Source organism: Ambystoma mexicanum, chromosome 8 (genome assembly GCF_040938575.1).
Source record: "Ambystoma mexicanum isolate Mex_15411 chromosome 8, UKY_AmexF1_1, whole genome shotgun sequence".
In the NCBI taxonomy this organism is placed as follows: Eukaryota; Metazoa; Chordata; class Amphibia; order Caudata; family Ambystomatidae; genus Ambystoma; species Ambystoma mexicanum.
In genome coordinates, this window is record NC_090929.1 from 1,183,192,699 (window position 1) to 1,183,219,166 (window position 26,468).

Sequence of the window (26,468 nt, forward strand, 5' to 3'; positions counted from 1 at the left end):
TGTAATAGGATTGCATGAAGTAGTTGGGGGATTGCAGAAGTTAATTCCCTTGGCACAATAGGTACAGGGCAAGGCAGTATTACTCAATTTGATCGATTTTAATTGATTGAATGGCACATTTGGTCGAATTCTGCCAGTAGCATTCGATTGATTAAAAAATGATCAAATTGGATAATCACTACTCTACATGGGGAGCAGGGGTTGCAGGGGTGTCCCCCGCCCTCCATGTTCGGTAGTGATGGCCTTTGGGAGTAACAGGGATGTCCCCGCTTCCGAAGGATTGGAGGCAGAGGATGGGGGGAAAAAAGTAGAAAATCAGACCCTGCGGCATTGGATCTGCCATGTGTAGGTGGGACAGAACTGATGCCGCAGGGTCAGAAGGAAGCAGGCGCTTAAAAGGTAAGTGGGGGGAGGGCGGATATGTATTGGGGGATGTGGGGCACATGTATTTGTTGATTTTGGCAGCTGCAAAATACTTTTTGCTGCTAAATTGACTATGGTCAATTCCGCCGTGAACAATTTTGCCACTGCCAAATCACACAGATCTGGCAAAGCTACAGGCCATGCCAAGTGCCTGCATTGGGTGGGAGCTTGTGGGTGCTTGTTGAATGTCATGCTCTGGGCAAATTGGCAAATGGGCATGGCTGCAAGCCACATCCAGTGGGTAATGTAGGCGTTCTAGTATTTATTATGTTTATTAGTAAAAACCCTAAACTTTCAGTGAAAAAACGTTTGTTAAAGGGATGTTATGTGTATTTGTGCTTACGTTTATTGTTTACAGAAACCTTTCCCATTAAGTGAAAAACCTTGGTTAATGTTTAATTTTTCCTTTACAAAATGTTCAAATTCAGTGAAAAAAGTTGTTCAGGGATGCTTAGGTTGCAGCATAATATAACAACATTTGGGAAATTTGGCATTGATGGATCTCAAATGAGCTTACCCTAGGCACCACCATCTTAATGCAACTAGAATTCTGCCCCCTCACACACGCACATACACACACAAACACACACATACAAAGAAATACGGAAACATCCAAAAGTTTGAAAAAAATGGTCGAATGGACCATTTGGCCAAATTTGGCAAGAACAAAATAATCGAAGTCCAACATACCGAACATGAGGAGTGGGGGATGCAGGGGTGTCCCCTGCTCCCCATGTTAGGTATTGTGGTTTTCAGCAGTTGTGGGGGTGTCCCCCGCTTCCTTGACATTGGAAATGGGGAACCCAAAAAAAGAAACACAATGCAATTGAAAAAGAAAAAGGGGACCTGCATTAGAGGGATGGAACTGACACTGCAGGGGTACAGAAATAGTGGCGGCGGCTGGTGAAACAGTAAGTAGGGGGGTTGTCTACCCCTGCTTATGGGAGATGGATTTGTTTTTTTTTACCGAAATAAAAACTGATTTGCAGCAAAATCTACTACAGGAATTTCCACCACAATTGTTTCTACTTCGGTAAAAAAATCCAAATCCAGAAATACATATACCTAGCTTTTAATGAGGCAGTAGTTATCTTGTTATCTTAAGTCTCCTCTCCATTGCACCAGGGCTGACTGGGCTACCGGAAAGGCTGTTGGCAGAGAGAAACACAAGTGGGCCCCGGCCTTTGGATCACAAGCAACTGATTGGCAACAAAGCCCATTCACTAATATTTATTTTCATCAGCTCTGGCAGGGAGCAAACCTCACTCTAGCAAGGCAAAACAAACAGAGTAAGTAGCATTTGTGAAACTTACCAGAACCTGGAGTTCTTAAGGAAAGACCCACTAAAGATGAGCATCATGCAGCCATTGTCCCGAATTACAGCTCCCTGTTTGGTTAGCATAGAGATGAGGTGGGGTAGGAGCAGCGGTGTATAGGAACCATGCACCACCTCAAAGTTGAAAAGCAAAAGACAGCTATTAGTAGCAGCAATAAAACAATAGGTTCATGATCACTGTAAATACTAGGAGAGTTTGCCTGGGTGGTGTGTGTTTAATGACTGAGAATGTGCACCCTAAGGGGGATAAAAGGAAAACAGAAATAACCCCTGCAAAAACATGACAAAACATTTAAAACAAGGGAATGACTGTCTCAAAAAAATCCAAAGTCTAACTGAAAGTTCAGCAAGTGTGATCCAGAAGTAATCAATTGGCAATGTAAATGTAATCCACCAGTAATCAGGCAGTCCTAATATTTATTTCAAAAATGTAAACACCTTCAAGAAAAACTGTACAAAAAATATAACAAGTAAAAACAAAAATGCAAAACATTATAAAAGTTCATCAATGAACATAATTGTCTCTTAATGTTAATGATTTTTCAATGTATGAATACTAAGTAAGAGTAACCAATCTGTTTGTTCGACAATATACACAGTATTTGCTTTGATAAGGGATCTAAAATGTTCCCCTACAAAATTTGAATTAGATACTTTCTCCTTAAATGACAAAAAAATAAAAATATGTAAAATCCTCTCAAAAGGTGTAATTACAAACACAGATCGGCAGCATCTTGATCTCTCTATTACAGTCCCATTTGCAAACAGCAGAGGCTAACATAGATGATTAGCCAGCAGGTTAAATAGCACCCTCTGCTTACAATATACAGTTCAGATAATCATCTTTAAAAAATACAAATTAAACTCAAAGTAATGTTGGACTGAGCCCTTTCCTTGCTTGAAGATGTGCCTATACTCATTCTTTAAAAAGATACATCTAGTGCCCAGACGTTTTGTGTCCATTTTCACCAGAAAGAAAAATAAATTGGAGAGACCCAGCAAGGCAAACTCCTTTTTGGTTTTGGCTACCTATAAAGCCGAAACTATTGTCATTAAAATAAGAGCTTTAACATAAGAGCTTTAACATAAGAGCTTGAAATAGGGGCTTTGAATGTAGGTTTGTAATGCTTTTCAATGCAGTTTGACACATGAGGATGGATATATGTAGTTTGGGGATGCGTCCCCCATTTAACAGCCATTCCTAAGTAAAATGTATAGGATTTGCCTCCCATTCCTACCCATTTTCCCTCCAAACACATTTCCTTTTGCACTCTTTGGCTCAGTTTCAACTGTGTGTGCAATTTGTAAGCCATTTTTACTTCTAAAATGGTGGCCTCTATCTGTTATTATTATTTAAGTTATTTGACTTGATTGATGCTTTAAAATATATGTATTGCAGCTTTCAAGTCAGAAAAATACAAAATTGAGAAAAACTGGCTACCCCACTCTATGTCCAACCAGGGATGGCATGGTGATCCACAGAATGATTGTGATAATGGCTTTCACCTTCAAATTTAGTAAGCCATGTTCATACAAGACATATCTCATACTTTGTGCAAAGGAAAAGGAACCATCCCACTCAATTAATACACACTAACAACATAGCAATTCTTCAATAAGTCCACGTCAATTTATTGAGTGTTAAAACCAATTTAGAAAAATTAAAAAAGAGAGAGAGAACGAATCAACAACGCAAACATTAATCGTGGTATATCAACATATTCTTCTCGCTCACTTCTTAAAAAACAGTTGCTTTATATGGGGTTTGTCGCCTTAGTAAAAACCACTATGTACACTTCAGCAGTTTACAGATACAAGACTATATTATTTAGCTAGTCTATTGTCAAGTGTCGACATGTTTTGGCCATTTTAGGAGATGAAACACTATCCCTAGTGTCTCTACAACCAATACTTTTTACGGCCTTCTTCAGGACAGCCAATTCCTTTTCAGATGGTAGACACCTCTTTTCAAATCCCCCGTAACAGGATAAGCACATTCTAAAAACAAACATATATACATTTGTCACATTGTAAAACAATGGTTCCATTCCAAACACACAACTTTTTCTTTATTCTTTGTCTTGTTTATTTCAATGCATCGCATTTTCATAACATCTTTCACAATAATATTGTATCCATAAATCACACTAGCCTTTACTTACATCCTGGTTGGACCTGAGCTTTGTGCTAGGTAAAACCGACTCGTGGCAGGGCTTAATTCCTACTCCCGAGTATTCACGGATCAACTCTGGGTTTTTTCCATAATTCCAGGCTGTGTGGGAAACCTATTTTGCATAAGGAAACCCAATATTCGTTAAGTTCATATTCATTTAGTTCATACTAATACAGAGCAGGACACCATCAAATTACTCCTAGTGTGCTAATTCTACCTCTATTTATTGTCCAATCAACCCATAGTGTATATACCATACTTTCTATATATTACACCCTAGGTTAGTTAGTCTCCTGTGTTAAGTGATTTTGTTCAGTACATTTGTCAAATCATTTTATTTTTGATCTTATTTTTATCTTTATCACATTCGTTTGCCATGTATCGAGCATATTCGAAAAATGAGGCCCATCAGGATAAATTAACATCCGTGGTAAATCGTTAATTTACTTGATTTCCACTGGATATATGCCTTCACAACAGACACACACAAGAGTCTGTTCTATTCGGTGCAGGGGCAAAACTCCAAAGCACTACGAAGCTCCACAGCTTGGAAAAGCCGTCAGTGAACACATGTAAATAAATCAATGCGTCTCACTCGATTACCTATGGAGACACAACAACGACAGGCACGCGAGTTTGGTCAAACTTATCTCCATAATCTCCAAACACACTGTGGCACCCCCCATGCTACCGCCTGAGTTTTTTCAAAACGCAGTTTGCCGGCAGTCGCGGCATTGCCTTTGTGCTCGGCCACGCGTGCTTTAGTACGTGAGTCAGTAAACTAACAGGCTCAGCAATACTCTTAGGGGATCTAACTACCGGACTTACCTTAATCCTTCAGTAAAGCTTTGGCAATGCTTCACGAACGCGTCCGAGCCGTCGTGTTCGAATCGCGTATGTAATTACCTTCTTGTTTTATAGCTGGCTTACGCGTTCACGTGACATTAACGTGTGCGTTGCCCTTCAGGGCATTTAAAGCAACAGCGTTGTATTGTCTCGCTCGAGGTCGTGGGAAAACACCCCAGGCAAACTGACGTGGCGAGCACACACGGTGCTGTGAATGCTTATATTCAATGTGCAGGGAATAACATTTTGGCATCTGTGCCTTGAACCTCAAAATCATTTCTCAAGAAATGCTTTTCAAAACACAGCGTGTTTCCCTTAGTCTTGTGACTATGTTGCTACTTGTGGTTACTTTTTTTGTATCACCTGTGGTAACATTTTATCATTGCACACAGCAGCTTACACTGCAATGCAATGGGGTTCATTTTTATTTTGCCCTAGGCTAACACTGAAAGGATTTTTTGGTTATTCTGAGGTGCTTAAAAGATGGGCTGGTGGCAGCAGTGACTTTCCCCACTTTTTGGGGAATTTAGTTTTAGCTTAACCTCGTTTACCGCGTTTGGCTAATTACTGTGGCTACTGGCCAAACATGGACGTGCCACGAGATTTTTCCCCCATTCTTTTGGCATCTTGTTGTTCAGCCTTCTTCCTGGCATCAGAGTTCAGAAAGATCCTTATAAGGACTTCCAGTGCCCGAGAAAGCAGGAGCTTTTGGCGGGCTACAGGAAGGCTTTGTGTGTTTGCAGGCAGGATGTGGGCTGGGTCAGTCTGACCCCAATACACATCCTGGTTTCTGTGTGTCTGAGGGGTATGAATGAGTGTTCCCGCCAGTGGACCTGATTGGACCACTGTGGGGTGTGTGTGTGGGCTAGTTCTGCCATTGGCTAGTGGGAGTTTTGACTCCTACCTGGCTTGTAGGATAAGAAGATGGCCCCTGCATGCAATTCTCAGAGATCCTGGAAGAACCTGAAGGAGCCAAGAATCCATCCAGCTTAGAAGACCCGTAAAGATACATGTAACCTGTCTGAAGGAGGCCTGGCAACCAACTTCTGCTGCAGTCCTGGTGAAGCCCTGTCTGTCTCTTGATCTCCAGTAGGCTTGCGAAGGTGTTACGACCCCTGGATTGGAGGGACCATCCATTTCCGAAGCCTACTCGGTGCCCAATGCAAAAACTGCCTTTGGAAGTGCCTGGGAATTGTCCTGTGGCTGACCAGCTTCGTTTATGGGCTACCGAGTTATCTTCGTTGCCGTTCTGATTTCTGCCTGAAACTTGGCACACCCTCAGCTGCCACTGCAACGACACCCTCTGCGAAATTTCGGCATCCTAGAAGCAAGGGGACTCGAGAAATAGCAGAAAGTCTGACCGCAGCTACTGAGTCCTGCTGCATCGCTGTGCGCGGTGTACACGGTCTGAAACCTGCTTTTCTGACCCGCCTCCAGTCCTGAGAAGGGTGCTGCATTGTTTGTTTCTGCATTTCTTCATCAAGAGTCCTTGCACCAGTAAAAGATCCTAACCGGAGAATCACTCGAACCTGCAACCCGTGAAAATCGTGGACCGCAGAATTTGGCGGGAAAAGCAAGCCAGGACACTCTTCCTTTGTTCTGGAAAGTCTTGGGAAGATTCGGAGTGAGGGGGGTAAGTTATTGAGTTTTTAAAATACCCCAACACTCCCATTGTAAGTCAATGGACTTATAATATCCGACAGAGCAGCGAAACCGCAAACTTTTCCCCACTGCGAGAAGTGGGTGACCCAGGTGGCACGGGTCGCCGAATGCTCAAGACAAAGGACCGCCAACGCAGGGATCCGAAGGCCTAGTGCGGAAATATCACAGTCAGGCCGGCGGGCAGAAACGTTAATAAAGGAGAAAAGGAAGGAAAGGTGGCTGCCAGTCATAACTCCACCTCGCAGAGGAGGGAGAAATAACCCCACGCATGGAGCGATAGGAGGGTGGACAATACCGCTGAGACACAATAGAAACTGGCAACCCCCACAGGCAAGCATCCCCGGTAAGCAAAGCACCCCAAGCAGCAGAACCCACACAGTGCAACACAGGGAAAGCGTAGTGTAAGCTGCAAGTACAACGTAACATAGTGGAGGCAGGAGACCTGCACAACCCGACACACCCAAACCGCAAGACAAGGGGGACCAGGAGAGTGTGCAACACAACATACGCCGCAGCACGTGCAGAGGGCTGGCATCACTGTGCAGGTGTGAAGAAGCCAGAGGAATGAGCCCCGGGAACTATAGGCACAAACTGGAGGCGGCATGGTGGAGCTCGCAGTGGCCAGCGAAACAGTAAATTAGTCAGCCCCACGAAAAGGAGAGCCACATGTGGAAGACAGGCCAGCACGGCGACTTGCTGCATGGCTGCACAGTAAGGCCCCACATATAGCACCGAACCTTGAACAACATATGCTAATTACATAAGGCGTAGTGCCCTTTCTTGGAAGAGATGGACCCACGTCGTGAGCAAGAAGCGATGCAGGGAGCACCATTGCTGGGGGCCCAAGGGGTGGAAAGCAAGCAAAGTGGTGAAATGGCGCATCGCCACGAGAAGTGAGCTGCTAGGGCACAGAAGAGCGCCCACAAAATGGCCCAGAAGGGAATCAAAGGCAAAGTGAAGCATCCGACCATGGACTTATTTGCTAAAGCGCAACAGCCTACAACCCCCCCCCAGCACAGTCCGGGATGAAGGTGCAAGAAGCTGAGAGCACGCCGAGAGATGACCAATGGATACTTGAGGCTATCACGGAATTGAAATCCTCGTGGGGTATAGCAATGGCCGAGCTCAAAGAAGCGCTGGAAAGGAAGATAGACACGGTGGGGATAGATGTTAATTTACTGCAGCAAGATGTGAGGGCACTGGCGGACCGAAGTGCCATGAAGAAGAATGAGGAACTAAACACGACCACTAATGCAAAAGAGGTCCACATACTGAAACAGCAAGTGGCTAATTTGGAAAACCCGGCAGAAGAAGCTGAAGGACGAGCTAGACCTAGCAACATACATGTGGTGGGCCTTCCGGAAGGGGAAGAAGGCACGGACCCCACGGACTATGTTGAGAATATGCTACTCCAGGCAGTAGGAGCTGGCAGGCTCTCTCAAGGATTTGCCGTGGAGCGGGCGCACCAGGCCCAAACGAGAAGACCACAACCAGGAGCGCCGCCCAGAGCTATAGTTGCAAAATTTTTGAACTACAGAGATCGAGAAAAGATCCTGGAATTCTTGTGGAAAGGTGGTACTATAACCCGAGCGTCAGCAACGATCACACCCTACCCGGACTATACTATGCTGGTGCAGAGGCAACAATACAGTTATGTGGCAGTCAAGAGAAGATTACGCACGGTGGGGATAAAATACATGCTACTCTACCCGGCAAAACTAAAAGTTCTGTACAAAAGCAGAGCCCACTTCTTTGATACTCCGGAGCAAGCGACATGCTGGCTGGACACGCATGGATGCCCAGAGTCGGAGGGGGACCAGGGCCAAGATGGAGAGGCTAAGTGAACCAACAACATGGGGGCCAAAGGGGGGAGCGACATTGCATAGGAGTAATGGGGCATGGATTGCTAGAGTTCAATGGTAGCGGGGCAGAGGCCACCTGCCGTATATATGTGTGCTAAGTGAACCCTGCGGACTGGAATATAGTGACAATCAATCGGGTTATGTGAAGCATAGCGCTGTGCCTATAGATATATTGGAGGTACAGGATATACGTGCTTTATCCCCATTAGTGGAAGTAGTAGGTGCGCCGATAGGGCGACATCTCCCCACTGAGTCCCGAGTACAGGCAAAGCCAAGAAAGGGGCTAGATGTGGGGGAGCTTGAGATCCAGGGATGGAGCTGGGCAACAGATGAGGGGGTGCTGAGTGGGGAGCTGGGGACGGGAAGGGCAGGGGGAGGGACGGAAGTAGGGGTAAAGGGAGTTGGGAAATGTTGGGGATGTTCTGCCTATGCCAGAGGGGTGATCACCTGGGTGGCACCGCATGTGCCATTCCAGGAACTACAGTCCACAGCAGATGCGGATGAGAGGAAGGTGGCAATAAAGGGGCTGGTGGAAAACAGAGAGATATGTATCATAAATACGTATGCCCCGAACCAGGACACAGTGGCATACTTCAAGACACTATATGGTAAAATGAGCACCTATCTGGGGGGGGCGATGATTTGGGGAGGTGATTTCAACTGCACGCTGAACCTGAAAATTGATAGATCAGACACAAAAATAGACAGACCCACTCCAGCCGCTAGGGCGCTGCAGTCAATATTGACAGATTTTGGCCTGGCAGACGTATGGAGAGAGCACCACCCACAGGACAGGCAATACTCTCACTACTCTGCCCCGCAAAATCTACACACTAGGCTTGATTATATGTTCAGTACACAGGTGCTATTGGCGGAAATTGTAACTATCGAATTTAAAGTGAGGGTTTTGTCATACCACTCCCATTGCTCCTGAGGTGGCAATACCGACCCCCAAGGGCCAGGATTCCAAAATGGCGACTCAGGGCTGAGGCCCTGAAAGTCATGACATTTAGGGAGGATTTGCGAGAAGAAATCACAAGCTATTTTGAAACTAACACTGGGAGTGTTGAGTCGGCCCGGTCACTCTGGGAAGCTTTTAAGCTAGTAGTAAGAGGGATAGCCATAGCCAAATCCAAGGGGCTACAAGGAGGGATCTTAAAAGAACTGCAGGAAACGGAGGTGGAGCTAGAGGGGGTCCTAAGTAAAGAGGGAGGTACTAAAGAGGATGCGGAAACTATACTCAAATAACAACAAAAATGCACGGGGTACTGGGAGAGACTATGTAACCTTAACTACAAAAAGTATGTAGAGAGACAGCACGCGGGAGGGGACAAATCGGGGAGACTGCTGGCATGGCTATATAAAAGCGCCACCTCCAGGACCACAATTCGAGAGATCGTGAGGGAGGATGGGCAAACAGAGGACACCCAAGAGGGCGTGAACCGAGAGTTCCTGAGATATTACCAACAGTTATATGGGGATGTAGAACGCAGTGACCAAGGGATAATATGCGATGTATTAGTAGACATAAACATGCAGAAAATTAGTGCAGAAGAGCAGTGGCGTAACACAAAATGTGGGGGCCCCCCTGCGAGCCATGCTGAGGGGGCCCCCCCAACTCGGCAACAAATCACGGGTCGTGCCACACTCTAAGCCGGCCTAGATTATCACGCTTGCACAATTCGCGTGAACGTGCTGCTGAAGGGGTATGTCGCACACTGCACTAGGAGAAAGATATAAATATGTGTTTTAATGCTATATACAGCACACTTTCTGAGAAGAATTGGCTAGAAAGCCAGAGTGTTTGCCATTGTTTTGTAGGGTAAAACCAATCCTATACATGCAAATCACCAACAGTGCACAGGAACATTAATGCGTTGCTACTAAAAATGCCATGCCACATTGAAAACATGTCCCACTGGCTGTACAATGTAGACCAGTGTAGACACATTATAACATTACAGTAAAGCATGCCAGGCCACATTTGACTTACCTAGACTGGTTGTGCAAAAATGCCAGTCGAAGCAATGACACTCATCAAGAAGAGAGCACACATTGAAGCCTGGGTCTCTGCTGCCTCTAACAACACAGACAAACTCTTTCAAATCTGCATGGAACTGGTCAATCCTGTTGCAGTCCCCACCTCTCCAGTTCCCTCGCAGACCCTCTGTATGGCTCTGGCCTCTCACTTCTCTGCTAAAACTCAGGACATCCTGTCCACTATCTCCTCTTCCTCTCCCTCTTCCTCTCTCGCCCCCCTTTGGCCATCTCTACCTCTCCTCCTCCTTTCTCCTCTTTCTCTCTGACAACACCTGACAAGGTTTCAAGACAAGTCTGAACCATGAAAGTGCTGTCCAAACAGGTGCTCCCCTGCTCCTCCAGAACCATCAAGGACCATATTGACACCCTCGCTGCACCCTGGCCGATTTCTGTAATCACTCTTTCACCAATGGAACGTTCCCTCTCCCCTTAAGCACTCCCTTGTGCACCCACTCCTCAACACGCCGTCTGCCGATCCTACCTGTCCAGAAAACTATCGCCCATTCTCCATCACCCCATTCCTGGGCAAACTCTTGGAAAAAAGCTGCCCATCTCCCAGCTTGCTCTCCGCATTGAATCTGTTGGTTGTCTCCATGACCATCATGCTGGCTTCAGAGCTGCCAGAGGCACCAAAACTTCTCTCCTGAACACCCGTGAAGATCTGCTCTCTAACCTGGATTCCAGCATTCCTTCTTTCCTAATCCTCCTTGATCTTTCCTCTACTTTCGACATAGTCAACCACGCCATCCTGATAAATCGACTACGTGAGAACCTGCGCATCACGGATCAGGCCCTGGAGTGGCTGACCTCCTTCCTCTTGGACTGTCCCTCCCATGTCCAACTTGGTCCCTTTCTCTCTGCCACCTCTCTACCCATGGCTTTTGCCAGGGCTCGATCCTCTCACCTTGGTTTTTCAACCTCTCCTTGGCCCCTTTGGCCCACCTGATCTCTACCTTCTCCTCTAACTTTCATGGGGATGGCACTCACCTTTCCTTCAGGCTCCTCTCATCTCTTGCTCATTCCTGACTGTCTATCTGTGATTCAGGAATGGCGCACCTCCAACAATATCTACCTTAGGGCCATTAAGATGGAGATCCTTTTCATTGGGACCCCTCCCCCTGATTTCCCTCTCTCACCCTGGCCGCCCACTTTGGACACTCTTCTTTCGTCTTCCTGCGAGGCAAAAAACCTTTTGTGTCATCTTCGACTCCACTCTCTCTTTCTCTCCTTGCATCTCGGGCGTTGCCAAGAAGTCCCACTACCTACCAGCTGCTCCTCCTCAAAGGGACTCTTCCCTTTCTCACTTTCCCCCAGAAGCTCACTGTCTCCAGAGCCCTGTTTCTCTCTAGGCTGGACTACTGCAACATCCTCTTTCTCAAGCATCCTTCCTCTACTCTCCGCCCTCTGCAACTAATCCAGAACAGGACAGTGAGACTTATCTTTGGCCACAAGCCCAGGGATCATATCTCTACAGACCTGAAATCTCTCCACTGGCTCCCAGTGGTTGCAAGAATCAAGTTCAAGACCCTTTGCATTGTCCACAAGGCTTTCTGGGGTCGGGCCCACAATACATCCAACGCTCTCTTCCAAAATACCTTTTTTCTTGAGCCCTTCCCCCGGCTACTTCCAACTCTCTAAGGGCTAGATGCTTCTTCAGGCAGAGAGTGGGGGGTAGATCTCTTTCCTCTGCAGATGCCTCCCTCTGGAATGGCCTCCCTGCCCATCTCAAACTTTAGCGGACCACCTGATGTTCTGGAAGCAGCTCCAAACTTCCCTCTTCTCCTCTGCTTTCGCTCTCTCACTCCCCTGCTGACCTACCTGACCTCCCCTGCCGACCTACCTGACCTACCTGTCTGCTGTACCGACTGGTTGCTTGGCTACCCTCAGAGTCTCACTGAGTCCAGGCTCTTTCTTGATCAGTCACCCTTGCACTACCTCCGACCTACCACGCACTTAGGGACTGTAACTGTAACCCTATAGTCCCTTGTTCTCCTTGCACTACCGAGAGCCGCACTGTCCTGGCTGCTCTTACTCAGAGCATTACAGCCCTGTTTTCCCCTCCCTTCTTCCTTGCACTTCCCCCCTCCTTTTCCCCTTGCAATTCTCATTCTCGCACTTGCACGATTTGAATGACACAAGGCCTAGTAAGATCATTTGTCTTGTCCGCCCTCTATCTTCACTCCATTGCTTGTCGCACCAAGAAACACTTGTGTATAGGCATGTTATAATAGACTTATATCATAATTTTATCACAGATGCTCAAAAAAATATACAATGCTGCAGTAAGAAATGGCTAGACTGGCAGCACCCAAATGCCAATCTAGCCAGGTAATTACACTTAGCAGGACTGCTTTATCAGAAATACGCAGTTAAAAAAAAAGTCATACTAAACTGAGGAATAACTAGACTGGGTGCACCAAAATGCCCCTCTAGTCACTAATACCACATATCATGCCTGCTTAGCATGGACATGGACAACCATTATGATTTATCGCACAATCCCACCGCCCACACATCCCCTCTGCCTCCCATGCCCTACCCTAACCTTGTCCCGGGAGGATAGCTCAGCGGCAATGTGCGCGCCTTGGAAGGAAGATGACACGAAGCAACACAGGTTCGATCCCCGGGTCCGCGCTTAGAAACCTCTGGTGTTTAAGCGCGTTATAAATACGAAACTAAGACAAAAAAAAAAATTATTACGCATTCAAAAAACAAACAATTCCTGTAACAGTGCCTCGATGCCTGTGGGCTGTGTGAGCGCTTTAAAAATGTAAAATAAACAAATAAACAAACCTCCAAAATCAGCTCCTTGGCCCAGAATTACCTTCACAACCCTGTTCCTTGACCCAGAGCTTACGTTTGAGGCTCCTTGCCCCATAGGTAAGTACTGGCATGAGGAAGAGTGGGATTAGGAGTAATGAATATACGGGTAGCTAAGTCAGGCATTACCTCCATGTACCTCTACCTCATCCCAGTGTTTGTGTATGAAGCCTGGTGCCTCATACACAAGTACTGCCTCATACACAAGTACCCTCATACACAAGTACAGGGACAAGGAGGAATAGGGCTAGGACTAATGACGATTACCAATAAGCAATTAAGGCATTAAACCCAAGTAGGGGCTTAACAATATTCAGTTGACTAGGCTGCAGCACTCACCCCCAGAAATTTTGGGCTATGTTGACTCAACCTGGCTGACATTCGGAGCAGTTACCGGACAGAACAGGACACTGATGTTAAATGGCACCTGGGTTTTGCTGTTAACAAGGGCCCAGCAGTTACTAACGTAAAACATTTCACTGTTAGTACCTGCATCCAAATGGCACATTTTTTAGGCAATTGAAATTGTGATGTGGGTTTAGTACTTTTATGCCAGGGAAGTGATTGGAAGGGTAGAAAGGGAACAGGAGACCGTTCATTCTCACAACAGTTCATAAGTGGGTGCTTTCACACTTAAAGGAGAGAGCTAACTGCTTGTAACATTGCAGCTGCACTTGAATAGTCTCATTAAAAAGGTGTAAAGAAGTTAGATGCCCCCACACAAAAAAGTTTGCCACCCCCACCACCTGTGAAGTTAGCGCCTCTTCCAACATTTGAAGGATCAGCCCCCCGAAATGTAGGCTTTGTTGTGCCCCTGAACACACGCACAAACACCATTCACCATATATAAGCATGCACGCCCAGCCATCCTTACATTTAAGTGTGCACCCTTTCACTGTACACACACACACGCACACCCAGTCACCCATACATTTGAGTGCACCCTTTCACCATACACTCACACAGGTAGCCACCTCCACATTTAAGTGTACACCCTTTCACAATACATTCGCACACGTCATTGGGTTGACGGGCGCCCTATTACTAAAAAAGAAATTAGGCCTCAGTATAAGTTTGCTGGTCTGGTAACAACGGTACCGGTAAACTTGACAGTACCGTTATTACCAGACCAGCAAACTACGAGTTCTGCTCCCAGGTGCCTTCCCGCCTGCCAGGTCCGACCTGGCGGGCGTACCGGCACCCGCGAGCAGAGCATGTTGGATGCACCGGCACCATTTTGAATGGTGCCGGTGCATCCAAGCTCCCCATTCCCATTGAACCCTAAGGGGATCAAATGGGAATGGGGAGCATTTTTTTCCGGTGCCAGCGAATGGGCAATTACCGGGTCCGGCAGGGCCGTAATGACCCGGTAATTTCCCATTCGCAGGTGCCAGAAAAAAGCGCACGTTTGGCAGCAACCTGCCGGTTTTACCAGCAAGGCGACCGCCAAACTTGTAATGAGGCTGATTGTCTCTTTTTGAAATCACTCTAACTTCATAAAGAAATTATTTATGTTAAGGACCGAACCATAACGGAAATCATTTCTTTATGAAGGCAGAGTGACTTCAAAAATAAACTATTTCTTTTTTAAGTCATAGGGCTCCCCCAACCCATGACATGGAGGCCTCCAGCCTGGGGTCTTCCATGTCATGGGGCAGGAGGAGCCCTCGGACTTCAAAAAGAAAGTTTCTTTTTGTAGTCACTCTGTCTTCATAGAGACATTATTCCTGTTACAGAAATAATTTCTTTATGAAGGCAAAGTGATTTAAAAAAGAAATGTAAAAAAAAAATATTTTGAAAAAAATATTTGTTTTCATTTTTTTTCTCCAAGTGGGGCCCCCTGCCAGGCATGTGCTAGCGGGACCCCCCGCACCGCGGGGGCTGCGGGGGCCCCTGTTACGCCAGTGCATGCAAATCTGAAAGTGTTATTGGTATTGTTTCCATAAGTCTTCCTCATATCCGCTGCTGCTGTTTTCTGAGGGAGATGATGGCTTGCCAACCTTAACGACAAAACTATTTATTTGTAGGGAAACGATCTTTTTGTCTTTATCTAGTTGTATATAGTGTCACTTTTTTTGGGTGAAAAGGCACTGGAGTCTTCTATTGTGGCTCGTTATTTTGCATTTCACATTGGTTCCATAAAAGTCCACACAATATCACTTCCCAGTTGCTCATTGAATCCATCCTATAGTCCTGCTACTCTTCCCCGCAAATGCAATGCGCGCTATTCCATACGGTCTCATTCGCACCCTCAAACCGCCCACCTCTGCCCCAATCTACTTTGTTGGTAACATTATTGGCAGATAGTATTTTAACACATAACAGAAAAAATAAAACTGCAGGATCATTACAGATGCAGGACACTCATCTATTAGACGCTCTGGGGAAAAATACATGCAAACCTCCTAATTTGCATATGAATTGCACCAACAGAAGTGATTTCACAGAAAAGGACATTGCAAGGAGCATCATCAGTCTTTGATACTTGGAGGCACCATGGAAGTGGATTTAGAATAAGTTGTCACACGTAAGCCAAGTAGCAAATAACATTGTGGTGCAAAATACCTAAATTACACTATTATTATATATGGAGCAACTCTGTAGTCATTAGGCTTTTTTTCACAATAAGCTATGAAGTGAATCAGAATCATTTACAGAGCTACAGATAAGACACAGTGTGATTAAATGATTTGCCCAGGATCACACACTTTGGTTAAATGGCGAAACCGGGATGTGGACAATTTAAGCAACTGAGCACATCTTCCCAGTATTAGTTGATACAAATATTTATTAAGGTTTTGCTTTGCATTCCATGTGCTTAAATAATACTTTCTAACAATGCCTTGGAAGCAAAAACCACATTACATAATAAACTAGCCTTGCATAATAAACTAACTATACACTATCTACATTGTCATAGAAATATGTTGAGCAATAAGAGTATGGCTTTAGTTTTATTCTCCCCATCCTTGCATGCAAAGTTACAATAGCATCATGCAGATTAATGTGAGCCTAACAAATCCCCCTTGGGTATTAAAGCCATGGGGGCTGACTACGAGTATTGCGATGTGGGAAAAAAGTGCCAGTAATGGAATTAACCCAACTTTTCCCGCTCCACCATACTACGAGTATTGCCCTGGAGTGCGGAATTTAACTCCAGGATCATGCTGGAGGTAATTCCTCCCCCTTTCCGCCGATAAAGCAGACACATCCGGCAGCCAGCGGTGATTCCGCCAAAAAAGCTGCATAGAGTCCAATGGACTTTCAAAAAATGGGGATTAACTCCGCCACCACTCCAGTAATTCCGCTAGACCAAGTGGCGGTAACAGTAATACTAATGCTTCCCAACTCGTAATGAACCCCTCATGGTCATTATTTCGTAAAGCATGCAACATTATGCACCCGCACCGTTCTCACTTCTAATCGCTCCCTCCCATTCACATTTTTAAAGGGATGTAAGTAAATCCGTGCTATCTGACATGCACACAAAAAACTACCTTGGCATGCCTTGGCAGACAGCAGCATAGACAAAATGGGTATACCCCCTTATACCTCAATTCTATGTTTGTAGTATCTCCCCTGCTGTAAGTTTAAAATGCATAGATGGTCACAACCATCAAGCACATGATTTCTTGATGGAGCATGGCATTATTAGTATCATCAGGAGAAAATCCCAAAGTGAGTGATTTTATGACTTATGTGGGAATACAGACAGACATGGGCACAGCCAGCATGAAAATGTCTTATTAGCCTGGCCAAATGCTGGCATATATTATGGGAAAAGGCATCCCGAAAATGTGCTGGAAATGCTCCTGTTTGTTGATGGTGTTGTGCCATCTATTTGGTTCTTAATTTGCGTTACACCCCAAAACTGATTGTAAACCGTATGACTTTTTGTCCAAGCTTACACAAAAAGTGTGCTGTAAAATGCAACATTTAATCAAAAATATATAAGCCCACTCCCACCCTGTTGGTTGGGGCTCCCTTCCTATGCTTGGCCACTCGCACAGACTTGGGGGAAATCATTAGCCATCACTCAGAGTCGTGGCCCCCTGAGGCGTCAAGGAGTCACTTGTCCCCTCTGGCACCAAATGCTGCTCCCAACACTGTTGGTAGTCACTTGGTGTGCACCCTAGCAGCCAGGCCAAGAGGGTTAGAGAGGCACAGCTCCACCTCACTGATGAGACCCAACAATGCTGAAGCACATGTCTGGGGTTGCTATTAGTACTCTTGTTCAAAGGAGGTTTGCTGGCATTTCGGTGCTGTACTGCCCTTGTGGGCAGGACAAAGACTGATATGCAAATGAATATTCGTCCTTTGTGAAAAGTACAGTGAGCAAAAAGTGATGGCTGCGGACTCTCAAAGTGGGAAAAAACCACAGAACAGGTTATCATGCATGATCTTTCTAGAGAGGGGTGCCTACTACCTTTTTGGTATTTTTGCAAGGAACTTGGGGTTGGTCACCCTAAATTACCTTGGGGAACCCAGACGTGGTCTCCTTGCTCTTTGTGCTCAGAGAGGCACAGCTTCACCTCACTGATGAGGCCCAACAAGACTGACACACGTGTCTGGGGTTGCTGGTGGTACTCTTGTTCAAAGGAGGTTTGCCAGGCATTTTGGTGCTCGACTGCCCTTGTGGGCGGGACAAAGGCTGATATTCAAATGAGAATTCCTCCTTTGTGAAAAGTACAGTGAGCAAAAAGTGATGGCTGCGGACTCTGAAAGTGGGAACAAACCACAGAACAGGTCATCATGCATGTTCTTTCTAGAGAGGGGTTCCTGCAACCTTTTTTGCATTTTTGCAAGGAACTTGGGGTTGGTCACCTTAGGTTTCCTGAGGGAACCCAGACGTGGAGCCCTTGCTCACTGTGCTCAGAGAGGCACAGCTACAGCTCACTGATGACGCCCAACAAGGATGAAACACATGTTTGGGGTTGCTGTTGGTACTCTTGTTCAAAGGAGGTTTGTCTGGCATTTCAGTGCTGGACTGCCCTTGTGGGCGAGACAAAGACTGACATGCAAATGAATATTCGTCCTTTGTGAAAAGTACAGTGAGCAAAAAGCAATGGCTGTGGACTCTCAAAGTGGGAAAAAACACAGAACAGGTTATCATGTCATGTACTTTCTAGAAAAAAGCACCTTCTCCCTTTTTTGTACATTTAAAATTGTATCGACTGGTACTGTAAGAACCCCTGAGTTTTGACTTTCTTGAAAAACCCTTAATCACAGGAAAATGAGACAATGGAGAGAACACCCAATCTAATGGGATGACAGACAAGTGGTCAATACTTTCCCTCCCATCTCTCAGTTTCATCTAAGTCTGTACACAAGGGTTTAATAAGGAAAATAAATGTGACCTCGAAGACTGCAACAATTTAGAATGCAAAACATTCATTAGTAACAAAAAAAAGATCAGACAGGCAGATTACACAAGGCTGACTTTAAGACTTGCATCCTCAATGGGGAACTCAATGAACCTGGCAAATTGAGGTAATAGGGCATGCAAATATAGCCCCTCTTTGGATCTGTGGCAGAGAAACCCCAACAGCCTCAGGCCATGGTAAGAAAATCCCTTAGTTCACTAAACTAAAGGAGGTACATGACAAAAACCAGGCAAAGATATTTGTTCATCGGGTTGAAAATTAGGAAGCCCTTTAAGAGTTTCAGTAGATTGTAGTAGCTTATCCCAAAACCTATTTAATTGGATGCAATATGAAGCAAAGAACCTAACTCCTCCACCCACAAAACATTGCTTTATCAGATAGTAAAATCAAAGGAATCTCCTGCAGTAATTTGAAAGGATGGCAGTAGAAGACCAGCAGCATCAATGCAGGTAACACGCCAGCACGGATGATTCTATAGGGTGACTAACAGCTGAAACATTACAGAAGTGTAGGCACCTACTGATCCATCCCTGTTAGGACTCCGTGATTCATGCAAAGCCCTGCTAGCAGCCCATTGAGCAAAGTTGAAATTGATAACTCAATTTGTAACCCATTCTGCATAATGTGAAGTATATCAACAATGGTAGTGCTAAGGGGACAGCTAAATCCCCTGACCCCACAGAAAACAAGTTCAATGTTGAGAATAACTGCTATGTGTAGACATGTATAGGGATTAGTGAGATGATGTGGAAAATAGGAATATAAAAATCCTCTTAAACCTTCCCCAGGAGTAGAATGGGATACCTTTCAGCAAGCATTACCAGTGACAGGTGGCCACGCTCCATTATCATGCCCCTGAACCACTATACATTTGATTAAACCCCTATGAATTTAATGACACCCCAAGAAGTTATATACATTTTATATACATTTTTTATAAACTCGATAAAAACCCTCTTGTAGTGCATATAACATTTGAAATTAATTTAACAGAGCCTCTATACATTTGATGGAACCCTTTTCACTTTACTGATCTCCCCATGAAACTGTTATATACATTTCATATAAACTTGATAAGAACCCCGCTGGAGTACATATCATAGTTGATATTGATTTAATTGAACCCCTATAAATTAAAGGAGCACCAAAATATATATATATATATATATATATAGATATATATATATAGATATATATATATATATATATATATATATATATATATATATATATATATATATATATATATATATATTTTATATAAACTCAATATGAAGTTGATGAGAACCCCAATGCGATTGATATAAAAAATACAACTTTGATAGCACCCATATAGTTCGATTAGGTCAGTGTGCTAAATAGTCATGTGTCCATAGGAGGTGCTAAAGCTATGACGATATTAGGGATGCGGTCTCACAATGCAGATATATAGCTGTTATTGTGGACCTCAAAAACATGTGCACTCTTCTGACTTCTCGGGGCTATCACACGTGGTGTCAGGGAAACTGTAATTATGAACAGCTACAGTTACGACGGGGAGAAAACAGCCCCAGGCAGCACCAGCGATCCCGATGATAGTTATTTACCTTATTGCCTTATAAGAAGATGAAACTGTCTTGATACAATGGATGGCTCACAGTCTTTGATGGTGCCCCGTGAAGATCGGGATCTCAGTAAGAACATGTCTACACTTTAGGCCTCATCACGAGTTTGGCATTAACCCTTAAGTGTGGCGGTAATGCTATTACCACCACATTTAAGGGTACGACAAATCACGGGCTTGGTGGATTTACTCCCAGTTCTGAGCTGGGGGCAAATCTGCTGCGATTTTGTCAATTTTCAGCGCTATTACTACTGGCGGTAATACTGCCAGTGGTAATAGTGCCAAACATTCCTCATTGGGCCCAATGGGGAATGGGAAATTCCCGAATGGTCCCAATGGGGAATGGGGACTTCGCGTTCTGCCAAACCCGTGATCCAGCGCTAATAGAGCCGGGGGGTTTGGCGGTAGGGCTAAAAGCCCCGGCGGAGCGCCCAACTCCTGATGAGGCCCTTTGTGTGGGACTTCTGCCGCCTCTCATCTCCACTGTCATGGGGCGGTCTGTAGAAGATGTCCTTCAAAATGCTCAGGAGAGTTCAGCCAAAGATAGGGCTAATTTGCAAATGTCTAAAGGTACTGACACCATGGTTTTCAAGCAGCCCATGGGTGTAGAGCCCATACTATCATGTTTAGATATGCAACATGCCGAAATTGAGTTTGAAGACAATGGATACAAGTCTATGGTCATGCAGAATGATGGAATTGAGGGGGGAAGTGACCCCGACCCCCTCAACATTTGAAGAATATAGAAGGACATGGAGTTTCGATATCAGACTTTGTGCCAGCAGTGGGTATATTTTTAAAGTGGAACATTTGTATGTTTTTAGGGGTGTGACACCTGACCCAGTGTTAAAACCATGCATTTCTGTTTTTGCCTACACCCCAAAGCTGATAAAATGGACAGCAATGAGGAGAGTCAAGCTATAGCAGACACTTGGGCTCACTACGGGGTTGCTGGTAAACCCTACTGGTAGGCAGCGGGTTACCGGCAACCCCGTAACACCCTTACCAGTGCCAACGGGATATCACAAGTGGCGGCGGTAAAAGTTACTCCCCATTTCCATAGGACTCCATGGAAATGGGGACACTGAAGCACTGGCACTGTTGCTAACGGTACCAGTGCTTCAGTGAGAGACATGCCGGTAGCGGCCTGAGAACCTAGCAGATCAGGCCTGCTGGAAGATCCGTGGCCCCTACCGGCATTCTTGTAGTATGGCAGTTCAGACCGCCATACTCAGAATGAGGCTCACTGTCAATATTTACTGAATATGCTGCTCAAAATACATTGAAAACCTAGGAAATCTCAATAATAGACTTTGGAAGCATTGTATCTCTATAATGGAGACAGGCAGTGTTAAAGACAATGCCATCACAACAGTTGTGACCTACGCTGATATCGTTGCCATTCAGGGCTTCACAGCTATAGTTGTGAAAACATGTTTAAAACAACACTTTTACAAATCATGTGACAAGCATAAAATTGACCTTCCGCAGCAGGAGGCTCATTAATGTTTGCGAATATACTAAACAGATAAATAGCTATGTAAAATATGCTACTTGTTGAGCCCTTAACTTCTTGAAAAAATGATGCATCTAATGCAGCTGTTAACCCAGCTGAGGGATGGCAAAGGGGCGGAACAATGTGTGTCTTAAATGGTGTGGGCTATGCAAGTGGCCTATAAGCCCCTTTTGAAAATGAAGCAGTTTAGATGGGGATGTCTGATGTGTGTTAGAAGTATAATTGAGAAAACTGTTCACGACTGGGTGGATAAAGTATATTTAAGCAATTACTACAGAGAAATGAACATTGTGCCTCATAAACTGACCTATGAAGATTGAGAATGTAGATTTCATGTATTTACGATTATTTAGAGGAAATAAAAAATGAAAACCTGTTGATAAGCTAGCACTTAATATGAACCCTGCCAGTGGATGTGTACAGCAACTAATGCTGGCTTTACTTAAAGAGCATGTAAGAAGTATATCCCCAAGGATGTTGTGTTATCTGCAAACAGCACAGCGGGCCTACAGACGTGAATGTAAAATTGTTCTGTGTATCACAAACATATGTTTCAACAGATGTCACCCTATAATGAACAACTAACTGCGAAAACCGCTACAAAGGTTTTTTTAATGATTTAAAGCTGCCTGTGGACCTTTCATTGAATCTGGTGGTGTGCGACATGCAACATTATTACCTAGCCATTAAAGGATATTGGCTGTTTAATAGGGAGCTTTATGAATTTCTATCAACCACGACTAGACTGTGTATGTTTGCTTATTGGCGCAGTGAACAGTAGAGTGTGTATGAAGTAATTACACATACTGCAGAATTTGTAACCCAATTGGTAACTGTGCAATAGCAAATAAACCCAGATATTAAATGTGAATAAAAATCGGATGGTGTAAATCTGAATGCAAATATGATGGTGCAAATGTGAATAAAAATATGTTGTGTATAAAATGTAGTTGTGTCTTTATGTCCAACGGCTATGGGGTGAAAATGGCCTGCATAAAGCTGTCCAAAATATATTGCGATGAAGCAGGTATTGGTAGTTATGGTGGTTTTGAGGGATTGTATCGTAAACTGAAAACTGATGGTGATAATGTGTCAAGGAGCACTGTTATGTCGTTGTTATCGGATCCAGAGTCCTGCGTGATACACATGCCGGTCCAAAAACATTTAAAACGATAAATGAAATGTTATCTGATATCGATCAACCATGGCAGTCTGATCTTCCCGAAAGGAGCCCTTTCCAGTGATACAATGGTGGCTTTAGATACATAATAGCCATTATTGATGTCCTGTCAAAATACGCCTATGTTGATGCTTTAAAAGACAAGACAGGACCCACTGCTAAACTAGCGACAGACGCTGGTATGGTGTTTCTAAATAAAACCCTACTGTCATGATCACAGCTCAGAGAGGTCTGGGTCATCCTCTAGTATAAGGAGGTCATGGGGATTGGACATCCTTAATGCATAACTGGCTCTGTACAAAAGGCAATTATAAAATGGCCATCGAGGAGAACAGACTAATCTAAACAAGATGGCCGCCGCTGAGGATGCTATCTGCAAGGTCCTGTTAGCACTCAGTGCACACAGCATGGGCCATGGGCTATATAAACACCCTTGCCCCACGCTGGTGTTAAGAATAATTTCTGAACTCAGACCTGGAGGGGCTGAGGTTCAGAAGGCCAACCTAGTTTCTTGGAACAGGGTAACCTCTGGACAAGCCAGACCAATCAGGGTAGCTATGGCGGGCGGTCAAGACTAAGGGCCTCATTCCCAGTAGGGCGGAAAGGGATATCGGGCACCGTTAAGGAGACCGGTGCCGGTAATCCCTTACCGCCTTACTACGAGGTCCCTTAGCGGGTCCCGCAATGGGCACCTGGTTTTGCCCCATAGGGACCGGGGAGCAAATAACGGTACTGCAAATTGCGGTACCGTTATTAGCTCCCTCCCCATTCCCATTAAGCCCTATGGGGCTCAAATGGGAATTGGGATTGCCTATTTCAATGGGGACTTACCGGTCCCGCAAAGGTCGGATTACACCTTTTAAGTCTCCATTGAACCAGGTCGAAGTCGGTACCGGTATGGGAGGTAGTCATGGCGCAAATAGCGCCATGACTACAACCATACTCGGAATGAGGCCCTAAGTCTCAGGAGGGGTGAGGGTGACTGAAAGACTTCAATAGTTATACAAAGCAAGGACACTTACAAATTACTCCAGACAGGTGTTATATTAAAAATATAGACACATTTATTACAAGGCCTTTGCAACATAGACCATAGTAACGAATAACAGTAACACTAGATTAAACCAATACATCATAATCAACACAATATATATACAAGACCAATGGGGCCTAAGGGTTTAAAAGCAAGAAATATGTTGACCACCTAGATGGGGAGGAAAACAGGCAGTGCAAGTAATCTTTAGACCCAGTTCCACATCAAGAATATACCTAACTAAGAGGCAGTCCAAGCCCTACGATGAGAGGAGCCTTATGCTCAATAGTACATGCACGCGCTTGTGCCAATGGACAAAATAGGGTCTCTTCAAGGGTCTCTAGAAGCTCAGGAAGGTGGATAAGGTGATGAAGAACAAGTTCCCACTATTCAAGCAGGACCTCCACTTGAGGGCAGAGGCAGTTTGAGAGTGCGGGATGGAGTCGCTATTTTTTGGTAAAATAGCTGTGGAAAAGGAAAGGGGCCCACAGGGGCCACTCGTGCGTAAAAATGGGCTCCTGTGCTAGGGGCCACCGGTTGGGGTAAGGACTACTCACCGGTCCCCGATGCAGGCAGACCTAAACTTCGCCAGTACAGTCCACTTCGCTGGCAGGTGCAAATGCGACAATCAGGACGTCTCGACACCGTGAGACCTGGGAATGCCAAGTGTATGAAATTCGGGGTGAGGGTGCCGTGGACACAGGGCTAGCAGTATACCAAGTTTCTAGGGCCTCCTCGAAACAGTGGCGGTGACAGAGCAAAGGTCCCGCGTAAGCTGGTCAGCCCACTGGTTGGCCCAGGGACACTTCCGAAGAGGCTTACTTGCAGGGTTTGATGAAGGTGCCAAGATTAGTTGATCCCACTATTCCAATGGGTCAAAGCGTCTTCACAGACCTTCTAGGACGATCAGATGCAGAGGGGTCACACGGGATGGCAGCGGGCTCAGGGTGCCAAACCTTCCAGCAGGTCACCAGCGGTTCCTTGACTCGGCTTCTTGGTGCAGGATACTTGGCTCCTTATCCTTCATTCAGTGTGAGCTCAGGAGATCAACATGGTAGTGGTGCTTTCAGCCTCCTCTTATCCAAAGTTCCCTTCGCGCCAAAACGGAGAGGACCCAATGGGAGATCTGCTCACAAACACTCACTCCATACGTGGACCAATCATGGACCACAGTGGTCCCAGGCATTCAGGACACTCCAGACTCTCTGGCACCCAGGATGTGTATTGGGATCAGACATCCCAGCCCACATCCTGGAGGCACACACACAAGGAATGCCGAAACCCGCAAAAGCATTGGGTTTCGCGGGAAAGTGCATGACCAAATAAGGACTGACCCGGGTCGACTCGACCTGGGGAAGGTGAAGGGGCAAGATGGCCAAAGGACAGGACAAAGAACCTTGTGGCATGGCCATTTTGGAGCCGGGCCACCTATTTGTGCCAAATGCGGTTAACGCAGTTAACATGGCAAGAAAGGGTTAAAAATATAAGAAAATGGTATCTGCCACCAGTCCTGTCCATGACACATCTGCACAGTTCATAAAAAGTCCAGCCAGAGTTTCTAGAGCCTTTGGAAATGACTAGATACCCAAGTGTGCTGTATGGTAAAATACATTGCACACTTGGTACATGTTGCACAAAAGCTGCAACATGAGGAAAGGACTAAGGGAAACAAAGTCTCCCAGTACTGACTGTCTTAAGGGCATGTCAGTTTCCCCATAAAAAGTGAGCGAAAGCCCAGAGCAGTGCAGCTGAGGGCTGTGCTTCTCTGGCAAAGTCAGTCAATGGTGTTTAAACAGCAGCAAAAAGTTTGGGGGTTGACACATGGAGGGAGAATTACATACAATTATGAAATCTTTCCTAACACTCGTCCCTCCCAGACTAAGGATAGGGGGAAGTAATCCACCCCTGGATGAGTTTCTTGTTCAGGTCGGTTAAACATTCTGGACAACCCATCAGCATTGCTATGTTGGACACCTGGCCTATGCTCAATAGTGAAGTCAAAGCCTTGCAGACTTATGGACCACCTAAGCAACTTTGGATTCTCTCCCTTCATGTTCATTAGCCACTTTAAGGGCTTATGGTCAGTTTTCACAGTGAAGTGGGTCCCATAGAGCTAGGGCCTAAGCTTCCTGAGGGCCCACACAACAGAGAAACATTCTTTCTCTACCGTGGACCATCTGAGCTCTCTGTCCTTAAGCTGGCGACTAATGAAGCCAATAGGGTGTTCCTTACCCTTCTCATCTACTTGTGATAGTACAGCTCCTATCCCAGCGTCAAAGGCATCTGTCTGCACAATAAAAGGTCTTTGGTAATCAGGGGCCCTGAGAACAGGGGCCTGGCACAAGGAGTCTTTTAAGCCATTGAAGGCCTTCTCACACTCTTCAGACCAAGTTACCTTCTTGGGTTTCTTTGGAGTAGTGAGAGCAGTCAGAGGGGCAGCTGTAGTACCATAGTCTGCCATGAAATTTTGGTAGTCCCTAGTGAGTCCTAAGAGGGCTCTCACTTGGGTCTGTGTAGTGGGGGTAGGCCAGTATTGTACTGCTTGTACTTTACTGGGTAGAGGCTGTATCCTCCCTCCACCTACTTCATG